The following is a 13,016-nucleotide window of genomic DNA, read 5'->3' on the forward strand; positions in this document are numbered from 1 at the left end:
AAGATCCACTTTTACATGAACTAATTGATTCAGTTAATGCTCCTTAGTGAACCACATGCCAAATTAGTGATGTACGGAGTAGGAGGAGGACATTAGTGTATCAGAGGTGTGTGTGGGTGTCAGAACATCGATGGCTCCCGGCCCTATTCGTCCTCCCTCTCAGACCCCCGGGAGACAACCTCCACAAGAGTGTGTGACACTAAGCGAGAGAAGAGAAACATCCTGTTTGACAGCATGAAAGCGAGCTTGAAAGTTGGATGAGGATGAAGGAGCGGGCTGGAAAGAGGGAGAGGGAGGGAGGGAGAGAATTACATTGGTAAAAGATTTGGAGCGAAGGCCACATGTCAAGTAGAATATGATTCAAATCTCAGGGTCACAAAATTATTTTAGCTGGTGCGCAGTGTGTGTTTGTGTGCGCACTAGTGTGTATGTGTCCCTTAATGATGCAATTGTGAGGAGCCAGCGCTCTGTGACTGTGCGTGTGTGTGTCTCTGTGTCTGTCAACGCCACCCTACAGACACACTGAGACGACAGCTCTCTCTTAGCCTTGTTCTTCTCAATTACAGAGAAAATGAGTGTCAGTCTGCGCCTAAGCTATATAGTACACGGCTAAGGGTAAAAAACAAAATAGAGTCCAAAGGGTGCTCACACTCAAACCATACAGGGAAAACCTGCAGGTGGTCGAGATGGAGATACTGTACATATTTATATTGTTTAATACATGTTCAGGTACTACATGCAACATTTTTTACACTTCCTTTGGACACCCTCTAGGTCCTTCAGCTTAGTCCAATCCAAGATGGGGAGCGAGCAAGTGCAGACTTCAGAGAGAGGAGTATTGAGACTTGAGATTCACCCACAGTCTAATTAAAGAACACTGAGACAATGAAGTAATTACCAGATGTCAATCAGTACCTCTGAGACTCAATGGATCACTTAACTACTGACCTCTAAGGCCTGGCTGTCAATCATTAAACCAACCAACCCAATCACACATCACTCACCTGCCAATATCACCTACTCTCCCTCCCTGCCTCCCTCCCTCCCTGCCTCTCTCTCTCTCTCTCTCACTGCCCTCTTTCTTTCTCTCTCCACCCTTCTCCCCCCTATATCAGTCTCTCTCTCTCTGGAATGTTGGTGATTACTAACGGGGTGCTGGGTTCAGTGGTGACCCCACTCGTCCCTAGTTTGTATGATCCTCTCTGACCCTGTGTTCCTCTCTCTGTCCCATTACAGCACCATTTATCTGACCTGTTTTCCTCCATTGTAACCAGGCTTCCCACAGCAAAACAAGTTGAAATTCACTCATTTTATTAATATATTGTTCTGACCTCATATTGTGCATCACATTGATGTATTTGACCATTTTATTTTTCAGGACAACCAAGGTTACAAGTAGAACACAAAACTATTTGACAAACAGTTGCATTAATGAGTTTTATTAACTAATGTCAAACCAATAAGGTCTTCTAAGCAAAAACCTGATAAAAATGTATTTATAAGACTACAGAAATGGTTTGATCTATGAGAAATTAATATCTTACTCGTCAGTGAAAGTATGTGAGCTTATTACAGTATTATAGACAAAATGTCCTGGGATTTCCTACAATCTTCTATGTAGAGGAACCCCTTAACCTTTGAACAACTCTTGTGTGGCTTCTGAGAGTCATAGAGTAGTACATGTGTGTGTTCGTGAGAGTCTCAGGTTTTCATAGATGGGTCATAGTAGTTTTTAGCTCAACCCATTTGGACTCTTCAGACGTCTTTGTGAGAAGAACCATCCCCGGACCCCTTCGGGGCCTGCCCTTGTCTCACAAACAGCGCTCTAACTCAGCCCTCATTAATCACAGACTATTGGTTAGTATCAGCAGACGCAGAGGAAATAGACTAATCCAACAGTACAACCGATCAAAAACACTGTTTAAAAGGAGTTAGAAGTCCAAAATGTGACTGTGGCTCTCGATAGGTTAACTCAACTCTTTGTCTGTTACAACTAGGCCCCTACAGAGATACAGAGAGTGCAAGAGATATAGTGAGGTGAAGGGGTGAGGTGAGAAGAGGAGATATGGAGGGGGTGAAGGGTGAGTACATGTACTAAGAAGAATGGCACAACATATATGTTCAAAATTATAATATTAAAACCATTTATATTGTTGTGATGTTGTACTCTCATAAGGACCATTAGTATCCCAGTGAGCTTCACATGAGAGACATTTCTTCTCTTCTCTTTTTTGCTTGTTTCTCCCACTCAGACGTTGTGTCCAGGGTACAGTATTACTATAGAAGGTCATGAAGCCATGCATTGTCTCGTTCTGTTCAGCTTGGCTAATTTACTAATAGTATTAAAGTGTGGCATGTCTGGGATTCACTTGATCACAAAGGGAGTGGGATCCTTCTGATCTCCAGTACACAGTCCTGTGGTGATCACAGCAAATCAGATCATATGACATCACACACACCTGTCCAACCCAGCTCTCTCACACACACACGCACACGCATACATGCGCACACACACACACACACACACACACACACACACACACACACACACACATGCACACGCACACGCATACATGCACACGCACACGCATACGCACACACACACACACACACACACACACACACACACACACACACACACACACACACACACACACACACACACACACACACACACAGTGTAGTGCTGAGTGGCTGGGCTGAGTAGGGCTGTAAGTAGTTCCAACAGAGAGGAGAGGAGTCAGTAGCCTGAGGATACATGGGCCAATTATGGTCATAATTCTAATGGGACTGAGAGACTGGCAGGATGACTGATGAGAACTCTCTGCTCATTTACATGGCTGTGTAGCCATCATCAGACCTCTCTAATGTAAGGCTGTTTTAATGGGAGACCTCTATTTCCAATGTAGTTACTATATATGGCAAAATGTAACTTGGGTATGGCCAATAAACTTGAACTGGAATATGGCAAGTAAACTATAACTTGTACTTGAACTAATACTAACCATAACTTACTCTAGTCCTCCTAAACCTTTATCACAAGACTGTCCTCCATGTCAACTTAGCAACAACAACATATAAACAGTTACCCCTTTAGTACTGTTCTCTAGTCACTTTTAGCTTTTTACCACTTTTTTGTAAAACCTCACACTCAGGGTTAGGCTGCAGTTACATGGGTAATCTGATCCCAGACCTGTGTTAGCGGCCACATTTTTGCTGTAGCCCCGAACAAAAACACCTGATTTAACTGATCGAGAGCTTGATGATTAGTTGAATCAGGTGTGCTTGTCCAGGGCTACAATAAAATGTGTTTTGTTGGGGGTACTGGAGGACTGGAGTGGTATAGAGAATGAAGGGGTGCAGTGTGCTGACGTGTGTCCCCATGCAGAGCAGAGCTAATAAGCCTCATGGTTAATGGTGTTAGGGCAGATTCCTTTACCCCCTCCAGACTGTGCTCATTAAATAAACATCCCTCAGCCAGGTGAGAGATAAACTGTTCTGTGATAACTGTAGTACTACAAAGATCATTACCAGAGATATGGCAGATATAATGTCTGCCTCCCATAGTGTCCACTCCCTCACCCCCCCTCTCTTCCTCTCTTTATTTCTCACTGCCCCACCTTTCTTATCTCTGTCCTCCTATATCTTCTCAGTTGCAATCTGTTACCTCTTTTCTCTCTCTTTTCCCATCCTTATCTTCCTTTCTTCTCCCCTCTCTTTGCCTGGCACATCTCCTTTCCTCTCTCTCAGACCCTGTTTTGACCTTGCTGGACCCAATGCATCCTCCTCTCCTCCCCTTCTCCTTCCCACTCTCCTCTCTTCCTCTATGAGTAATCTGTGCCGTGGCCCTCCCTCCATCCATCAGAGGAGTCTCATTGTTGTGACGTCTGGTTAATTCTGGTCTCATGATTTATCAAATTCTTATTACAGCTCGCTGAAAGCCTCATTCATTGTCCTGATGTATTGAAATGATAGTCCCAGTGTCGCTGCCAGAATCTCAACAAACTTCTTCTCTTTTTCTCCCCCCCCTCCCTCCCTCCCTCCCTCCCTCCCTCCCTCCCTCCCTCCCTCCCTCCCTCCCTCCCTCCCTCCCTCCCTCCCTCCCTCCCTCCCTCCCTCCCTCCCTCCCTCCCTCCCTCCCTCCCTTATTATTCTCTTCTGCTCATCCTCATTCTTCTTTCTCTTTGTGCTTCTCGTTTTTATTGAAGCTTTCTCCTCTCTCTCTCTATCTCTCGATGAAGGGATGATAAGCACAGCTATCTAATCACCTGTCTTCCCTCTCTTCTCCCATCCATCAGAGAACTGGCGGCCCTGGGCCCAGTTTCCCAAATGCATCTTAAGGTTAAGTTCACTGTTAGAACCTTAGTAGGAACATTGCTAATTCTCAGAGCTGCAGTGCCACGGGAAGTTGGGGTGTTGAGGGTGCTGCAGGGTTGAGGGTACCCCATGATAAATCAGAAAAAAAATCCCTCAAAATTTGTGCACTGGGCCTTTATTACTCTTGTATGGTCCCCACCTCTTAACTTCTTATGGCTGGGGGGCAGTATTGAGTAGCTTGGATGAATAAGTTGTCCAAAGTAAATGGCCTGCTCCTCAGTCTCAGTTGCTAATATATGCATATTATTATTAGTATTGGATAGAAAACACTATAAAGTTTCTAAAACTGTTTGAATGATGTCTGTGAGTATAACAGAACTCATTTGGCAGGCAAAATCCTGAGGAGTAATCAAAACAGGAAGTGAGAAATCTGAGCTTTGTATGTATTCACCACAGTTCACAATGAAATCCCCTTGGCCACTGGTCACCCCTCATAGCCTGGTTCCTCTCTAGGTTTCTTCCTAGGTTTTGGGCTTTCTAGGGAGTTTTTCCTAGCCAACGTGCTTCAACACCTGCATTGCTTGCGGTTTGGGGTTTTAGGCTGGGTTTCTGTACAGCACTTTGAGATATCAGCTGATGTACGAAGGGCTAAATAAATAAATTTGATTTGATTTGATAAGATGATGCAGCCAACAACATGCTTGAAAATATGGAGAGTGGTACTCAGTGATGTGTTGTATTGGATTTGCCCCAAACATAACACTTTGTATTCAAGACAAAAAGTTCATTTCTTTGTCACATTTTTTTTGCAGTATTACTTTAATGCCTTGTTTTAAACTGGATACATGATTTGGAATATTTTTGGGATAATTTGGATAATATTGGGGAGTAACTATAATGTTGTTGATCCATCCACAGTTTTTTTCTTTCAAAGCCATTAAACTCTGTAACTGTTTTAAAGTCACCATTGGCCTCATGGTGAAATCCCTGAGCGGTTTCTTTCCTCTCCGGCAACTTAGTTACGAAGGAGTCCTGTATCTGTAGTGACTGGGTGTATTGATACACCATCCAAAGTGTAATTAATAACTTCACCATGGGATATTGAATATAGATTTGTTTATACATCTACCAATAGGTGCCCTTCTTTGCAAGGTATTGGAAAACCTCCCTTGTCTTTGTGGTTGAATCTGTGTTTGAAATTCACTTCTCGACTGAGGGACCTCACAGATAATTGTATGAGTGGGGTACAGAGATGAGGTAGTCAATCAAAAAAACATGTTAATCACTATTATTGCAAACAGAGTGAGTCCATGCAACTTATGTGGACTTACTTAGGCTTTTTGCTTACAGTAAGTAATTAAGCATACTATATATACAGGAAATATGTTAAAAGTCAGTTCCAATACCATATTTACATATGCAGGGAAACTGGAGAGATGGAGGGAGATACAGTACCAGTCAAAAGTTTGGACACACCTACTCATTCAAGATTTTTTCTTTATTTTTACAATTTTTTCATTATAGAATAATAGTGAAGATATCAAAACTATGAAATAACACATATGTGCAGCCACTTGGTCCTTCACATCCGGCTTGATGTTGTTATTGTCAAAGTATGCATAAAAGGCATTGAGTTTGTCTGCTAGAGAGGCATCGTTGGGCAGATCACGGTTAGGCCTTCCTTCTTAATCCGTAATGGACTGTAGACTCTGATTTCCATAACAAATGGGTTGTCTTAATTCATTTGTAAAAAATTAGAAAAACAGAATTCCACTTTGACATTATGGGGTATTGTGTGTATGTCAGAGACAAAAACATCTCCATTTAATCCATTTTAAATTCAGGCTGTAACACATCAAAATGTGGAAGAAGTCAAGAGGCGTGAATCCTTTCTGAAGGCACTGTATGGTAAGGTAAGACTTGAATGGAGAAAGCTGATCCAAGAGAAGCGATGGTATTGACACAGTCTAACTACACATTTAGGAAACGTTCTCTCTGCGTGGTGTTTTGGGAAAATCTTGTTACGTCTTCGGCCGTTGTAGGAATGCTGCATCATTAATACACTCATAAGCCGAAGTTCCATCACTATTATGGAAGCGGGTCCTGGCCTCTCCCCACACACTCTCAATAAAGTTATATTTTGCTAATAAGCTACTGTCTGTAATTTTTGCCAGAATATATTTAACGGACTATCTGAGTTGACCCTTGTATTTAATTGTTTATTTTTCTCCACGAACACTCACACGACTCCACGCACACACTGACACACGCGGCCATACATCTTCCTCCAGACAGAGAGTGGAGGGATGCTGCCAGACTCATGCATCTTGTGTCACACCACGGCCCTCTACTTAATGAGCTTGTCTGGGCCCAACCCCTCCTCTCTCCTCTTCCTCATCCATTATTTTCCCTCGCTCTACTCATCCTTCCTTCGTTTGGCCACCTATATCTGTCTTTATCAGACCAAACTAAGCTGGGCTGGGCTCTCTGCCACTTTCACTCTCCCTCTCTCCTTCTCTCCCTTTTGAATCATTCCTTCTTTACTCAATTTAATGAGATTGTCTAGGGTCTGCCCCTCCTCTCTTCCTCTTTTTTTCTATCTATGTCTGGCAACCTCTATCCCTCTCTCTTTGTTGATGGAGAAATAGAAGAGCTAGACAGAGGAGAGAGATGTCTGTGTCTGACTGGTGTCATATAATGTTATGAGAGAGCGAGAGAGAGAAATCTATTGGGTGAAGTACCACAGTGATGCCATCACAGTAGCAAGATTTTGTGACCTGTCGCCACAGTTTCTTTTGAAACTTTTGTGAGTGTAATGTTTACTGTTAATTTTTGAATGTTTTTATTTAACTTTTGTTTATTATCTATTACACTTTGTTTTGCAATGTAAACATGTTTCCCATGCCAATAGAGCCCTAGAAATTAGAGAGAGAGAGAGAAAGAACAGTTAGTATATGAGTATATGGGGCCTGGAAGTGACTTGGTTACGGTATATATCTATTATGTTTGTGCGTCTCCTGGCTGGGCTGCTAGATGTTACCTGATGCATGGTTCTGGCTGGGATCACAATCATAACTACTCATCAACCCCATTGTGTGCATGCAAGCTCGGGGGCGTGTGTGCATGCAAGCTCGGGGGCGTGTGTGCATGCAAGCTCGGGGCGTGTGTGCATGCAAGCTCGGGGCGTGTGTGCATGCAAGCTCGGGGCGTGTGTGCATGCAAGCTCGGGGGCGTGTGTGCATGCAAGCTCGGGGGCGTGTGTGCATGCAAGCTCGGGGGTGTGTGTGCATGTGCGACTACACTCACTCTTCCAAATAAAGCAAAAATAAAGGTTCTCTAAAATTATATTTTTTAAATGTCTGTATTATTACAGCAAATATATCTTATAACTGCCTAATATCATACACATTATCCCCCCCCTTCTGGAATAGCCTGTTTAAACTGTGAATAAAGGTAATGAAAAGATTGAAAAGACACGCTTCACTATGACTATGTTTTGTAATGATGCCCCCTTCTGGCCACAGTCCTCTACACCCAGTCTGGTCTCTATCCATCCTATCCTACCCTCCCTCTCTCCCTCTTTCCATCCCTCTCTCCCTCCTTCCATCTGCTGGGCCATTCTTCAGTGTTATTATTGGATTGCCAGAAGGGGCATACATCACTCCTCCTCTCATCCCTCCCCCTCCCTCCTTCAAATCAAATCAAGCTTTATTTATACAGTCCATTTCAGACATGGAACGCAACACAATGTGCTTTACAGGAAAAAATAATAAACAATGAAAATAAAATCTGAAATATTTACTACACAACAAACATAAGATAAAAAACTTAAGAATGACACAAACTGATCAACTAAGCAGAACCTAAGGAAAAGAAAAGCTAAAAATATGTATTTTAAGATCTCTTTCAAATATGTCCACAGTTTCATCCCCCCTCAGGTTCTGGGATAGTTAAAATGAAAGTGCCAGAGGACCTTACTGGGTACATAACTTTAAAAGCATGTCTGACATGTATTGGGGTGCACAATCGTGGATTGATTTTAAAACCAATAGAAGAATCTTAAAATTAATTATAAAACTCGCAGGTAGCCAGTGCAGAGACCTTAAAATCGGTGTAATGTGTTCTCTCCGTCTGGTCTTGGTCAGTACCCGCACAGCATTCTGTATGTTTTGCAGTTGACCAATGGCTTTCTTGGGTAGACCAGACCGGAGAGCATTGCAGTAGTCAAAATCCTGGATGAGTCTCTCTGTATCAGCCTGAGAGAGAAATGGCCACACTTTGGCAATGTTCCTCAGGTGGTAAAACACTTGTTTGGTCCTAATTGTGTGATTCGAAATTTAGTTCAGAATCTAAAATAACACCTAGGTTTTTTACCTGGTGTTTTATCTTTATTGCCTGTGAATTCAAATGTGCGGCTAGATACTCTCTCTGTGATATGGCTCCAACAATAAGAACATTGGTCTTGTCTTGATCTAGCTGAAGGAAGTTGTGAGGCATCCAAGTATTTAAATCACTAATACAGTCAAATAACTTATTCGTGGAGACTTCATACCCCCTTCACACTCATTCTGTCATAACTCCCTCTCCTCTCTTTTGCCATTAATAATGTTGAACTGACTGCAATATCAACCCCTGCCTTAATCTCTCTCTCTCTCTCTCTCTCTCATCAATGCTCTCTTCAACTCTTTTCACCCCTCTATCACATCCCTTCATCTATCTTCTGTTCTTTCCAGACCCTCCTCTCCATCTCTCTTCTCCTCCCTTCGTTTCTGTCTCCGTCTCAAGTCGATGCCCAAGTGGAATGGGTTGAGTCTTGAGTCAAGTCCAAGTTGTGCATTCTAAGAGCAAGTCAAGTCGAGTCACAAGCTATTTCAAGTCAAGTCTCAAGTCAAGTAAAATAAAATCTATACGTATAAAGACTTGTTCAACTACAAATCGTTGTCTATTTTTTCAGCCCTTTTAATTATTTTGTCTACAACATATTTTGATTAGGCCTATGGAAAATTAATTTTGACATAAAATTGCAAATGCAAGCTTGCATATTCTTTATCACCATTTTTTTGGGGAGCTGCATATTTATTTATGGCAATCCTCTCTCCCTAGAATTTGGCATTTGCGCTGCACCCAATCCTGTATAGCTGCAGTAAATCTGCAATCTATTTGCTAGCTCAGTGGTTCTGAAACTTTTTGACCCACAAACCCCTAAAAGGAGTGGTTCAAAGGTGGTGACCCCAAGCACCAAGGACGCACATACACGCGCACACAATTCCTGTGCAAATGTAGCCTGTCATTACAGCAGTGGCGGTCGGTGCCGTTTAAGATGAGGGAGGATTATACATTTTTTTAAGAGCACGGCCTTATTTCTATTAAAGCATATTGGATGACTGTCGTTCAAATTTCATTCACCCAGTTCAATGTAACATCGATAGGTTTAGGCTAATACATGATGCTCAAATTCTCCCTATACCCATCATGAGGTTGCTACAACCTAGCCTATGAATGAAAGTTTACAACACAGGTCGAGATAAAAAAATTTGTAATCAAGGTGACAGATTCAATACCACTTTGCCTACTCTTGCCTGCATCTAGCTAATCTAGGATGAAATCATTATTCCAACAGCCACCCATAAACTGCAGGATAATTTGTTCATTGTATAATTCCTTCTCACATCTACGCGCTCTCCTTCTCTCACATTTTCCCTTCGCTTGTGGAATTCAGTGCACAACACATCAGCTGTATGTGACCAGAAGAAAAAACCTTTCCAGGCCAAACCTTCATATTGCCATGCCTCTCCTGTGAGGACACGAAGGATCAGGTTACAGTGAGTCTGCTCTACAGCGATCTCTCTCTCCCGCAGAGAGGGAGAGGGGTGAAGTTGGCTGTTTTATGACGGTTGTAACTGCCTTGTAGAAACTCTGCCTTTGGCCTCTGCAGGATTGAGGGGAAAGAAACCTTTTGTTAGAAGGAGATTCCTCCTGCCAAAACTACAACACCAAAAGGCTGGATCACGATAGTGGAATTCCTTTCCCTCTCCCTTTCCCTTTCCCTCTCTTTTGAATCCACCATTTAGTGTAACAAGCCATCATATCGGTTTAGTCCACTAGGGACTTTTCATTGCATTGCGTAGTAATCAATGTGTAAGCTATCCTGTTTGTGCGTTTATTTAATTCTGTGTGATTATTTAGTTAGTTAGTTAGTTAGTTAGTAAATAAATAATTAAGCCAATTTGTATATCGCTGATTCATCATTTATGCTAGGGTTCGTGGAGATATCCAAGGATTTTGCAACATTCAGAATGAGACTGAAGGTAAATAACAAGGAATGAATTGAGTGTTACTGATGTAAGAGATATTTATATCATTAGAGTTTAGTCGGGAGATAGTAACTCATTAAATTATTTCCCGCGGTGCCCCAGATTAATAATGAATTCATTGTTATATGATTAATTCAATCACATAATAATTTAACGTGGTATGTAATTAACTGATAAAATAACAGTCAAACACATTAATGATAGTCAAGACACGACAATATCATAACCACTAACATCTACACACAGCCTACATTGTTGTCATCATATTAGCTAATGTCAGAGTCAACATAGCTACTAGAGCTAAAGCGTTAGTAAACCTGTACAATCATGCAGTACAGTGTACAGTCAGCGAGCACTTTAGCAGTTACACCGGCGGGCCTCGTGGTAATAAATGAATTAAACCTAAAACTTACCATGACCTGGGTGAGTTCCAGTGTTGGATAGCCATAGCCTGCTAACTAACATTGCATCACTCTCTGTTTAGCTGGGTGTTTGAGTAGGCTAAACTAGCTACCTGCATTCGCTAGATAAGTGAAAGCAAAAAACAATATACAATGAAATATAGCTAGCTGTCTCTCTTGTTCTCTCTCTTACATCTCCCTCATTTTGGAAGGAATTAATTTGTTATAAACTGTTCAACTATTATCTTTCTCTCTTAGTCACATACTCACCACATTTTATGCACTGCAGTGCTAGCTAGCTGTAGCTTATGCTTTCAGTACTATATTCATTCTCTGATCCTTTGATTATGTGTCAGTTCAAGCTGCAAGAGCTCTGAAAGGTTGGAGGACATCCTCCGGATGTTGTCATAAGTCTATGGAAGGGGGTGAGAACCATGAGCCTCCTAGGTTTTGTATTGAAGTCAATGTACCCAGAGGAGGACATAAACTAGCTATCATCTGTGGTACCCTACAGATTGCTTGAGGATACTGTAGACCATTGCAAAACAGTGTGTTTAAATAAATTATTTGTGAATAATGTGAAAATATTTAGTATAGTTTTATCTAAAAAGGATACCTTATTTTTATAAAATTCACTGAGGAGGACAGTCCTCCCCTTCCTCCTCTGAGGAGCCTCCAATGCATTACAGACATAAACAGAGATGCATTTTAAAAATGCAATACACATAAATAAACTGCGTTTTTATGGCCAGTAGCCACCCAAACTACGACTATCTGAAATCTGAAAATATAATGATAGCCAGGTAGGCTATTGTTATTTTTCTGGGAAAGATGCGTCCATAGTAGATGAAACAAATGCTTTTTTGAGACTAATCTGGATATGCACGTCCGGCTTTGCACTCTAATGCTGATGAATGGTTATTAAATATAAAATAGTATACACTGTATATGTAGCCAATTAAAATATGTATACTTTTACATTTTTTACTTTAGCTCATGAAACATGGGACCAACACCTTATATGTTGCGTTTATATCTTTGTTCAGTGTACTTGAATCACAAGGTAAAATGATAATTACACCGTAATAACCTAGATATTAGGCTACTCGTTTGCTTCTTGGTACCAGATTAGTTATTTTTCCCATTCAGTTTCATACTCATGACACCCCAGAATGTTCTCCACTTGAAGAACAGTGGCTCACTGGACATGTGTTGATTGACAGTTTGTTGGTCTAATCAGAAGGCTGAGTGTGCCTTTCACTAGCCAATCTGCGATGCTGCCTGTGGCTACTGTCTCTGGCTGCGTGGAGAGCAATCAATGAAGACTCTGTGCCACAAAATGAGTTACAAAACATTACAAAACCTGGCTAGATCATTTCAAATCATCAGTCTCAAGTCAATGTCGAGTCCCGAGTCTTGAGGCTCCAGGTCCAAATAAAGTCATTATATTTTATATCAAGTCGAGTATCAGGGCATCAAATTTGTGACTGGAGTCAGACTGGAGTCCCTCTTCTCCCTTTCTTTCCTCCCTCTATGTTTGTCTTTCATCCGGACAGATCAGTCTATCATGTGGCGAAGGTCTGGACACTGGCCCTCCTCTGCCTCCTTTGACCTGTGAAAAACAGAATCACTCTCTCCTCTCCTCCACTGGCTCCTACCACTTATGGTTTTATCCATCACACTGGGCACAAAATCAATACCAGCTTGTCCCCTCCTCCTCCATCTCTTTTACGCTCTCTCTCTCTCTGTCTTGCCTTCTCTCACTTCATTCTCCTATCTTCTACACCTGATGTAGTGATGTGGCTGTATATGCATATTTACAATTATCCCTAAATCAACCAATCAAAAACTTGATATCCCTTATAATTCATCTCTTTCTACCATGTGTTTTTGAAAGGAAACTCACGTACTACTTCTGCCAAGAGGCCCAGGCTTTTATGGTAGAGCACTTGACCCATAATCTCAGGGTTACTGGTTCACACAC

Source organism: Oncorhynchus tshawytscha, linkage group LG20 (assembly GCF_018296145.1).
Source record: "Oncorhynchus tshawytscha isolate Ot180627B linkage group LG20, Otsh_v2.0, whole genome shotgun sequence".
In the NCBI taxonomy this organism is placed as follows: Eukaryota; Metazoa; Chordata; class Actinopteri; order Salmoniformes; family Salmonidae; genus Oncorhynchus; species Oncorhynchus tshawytscha.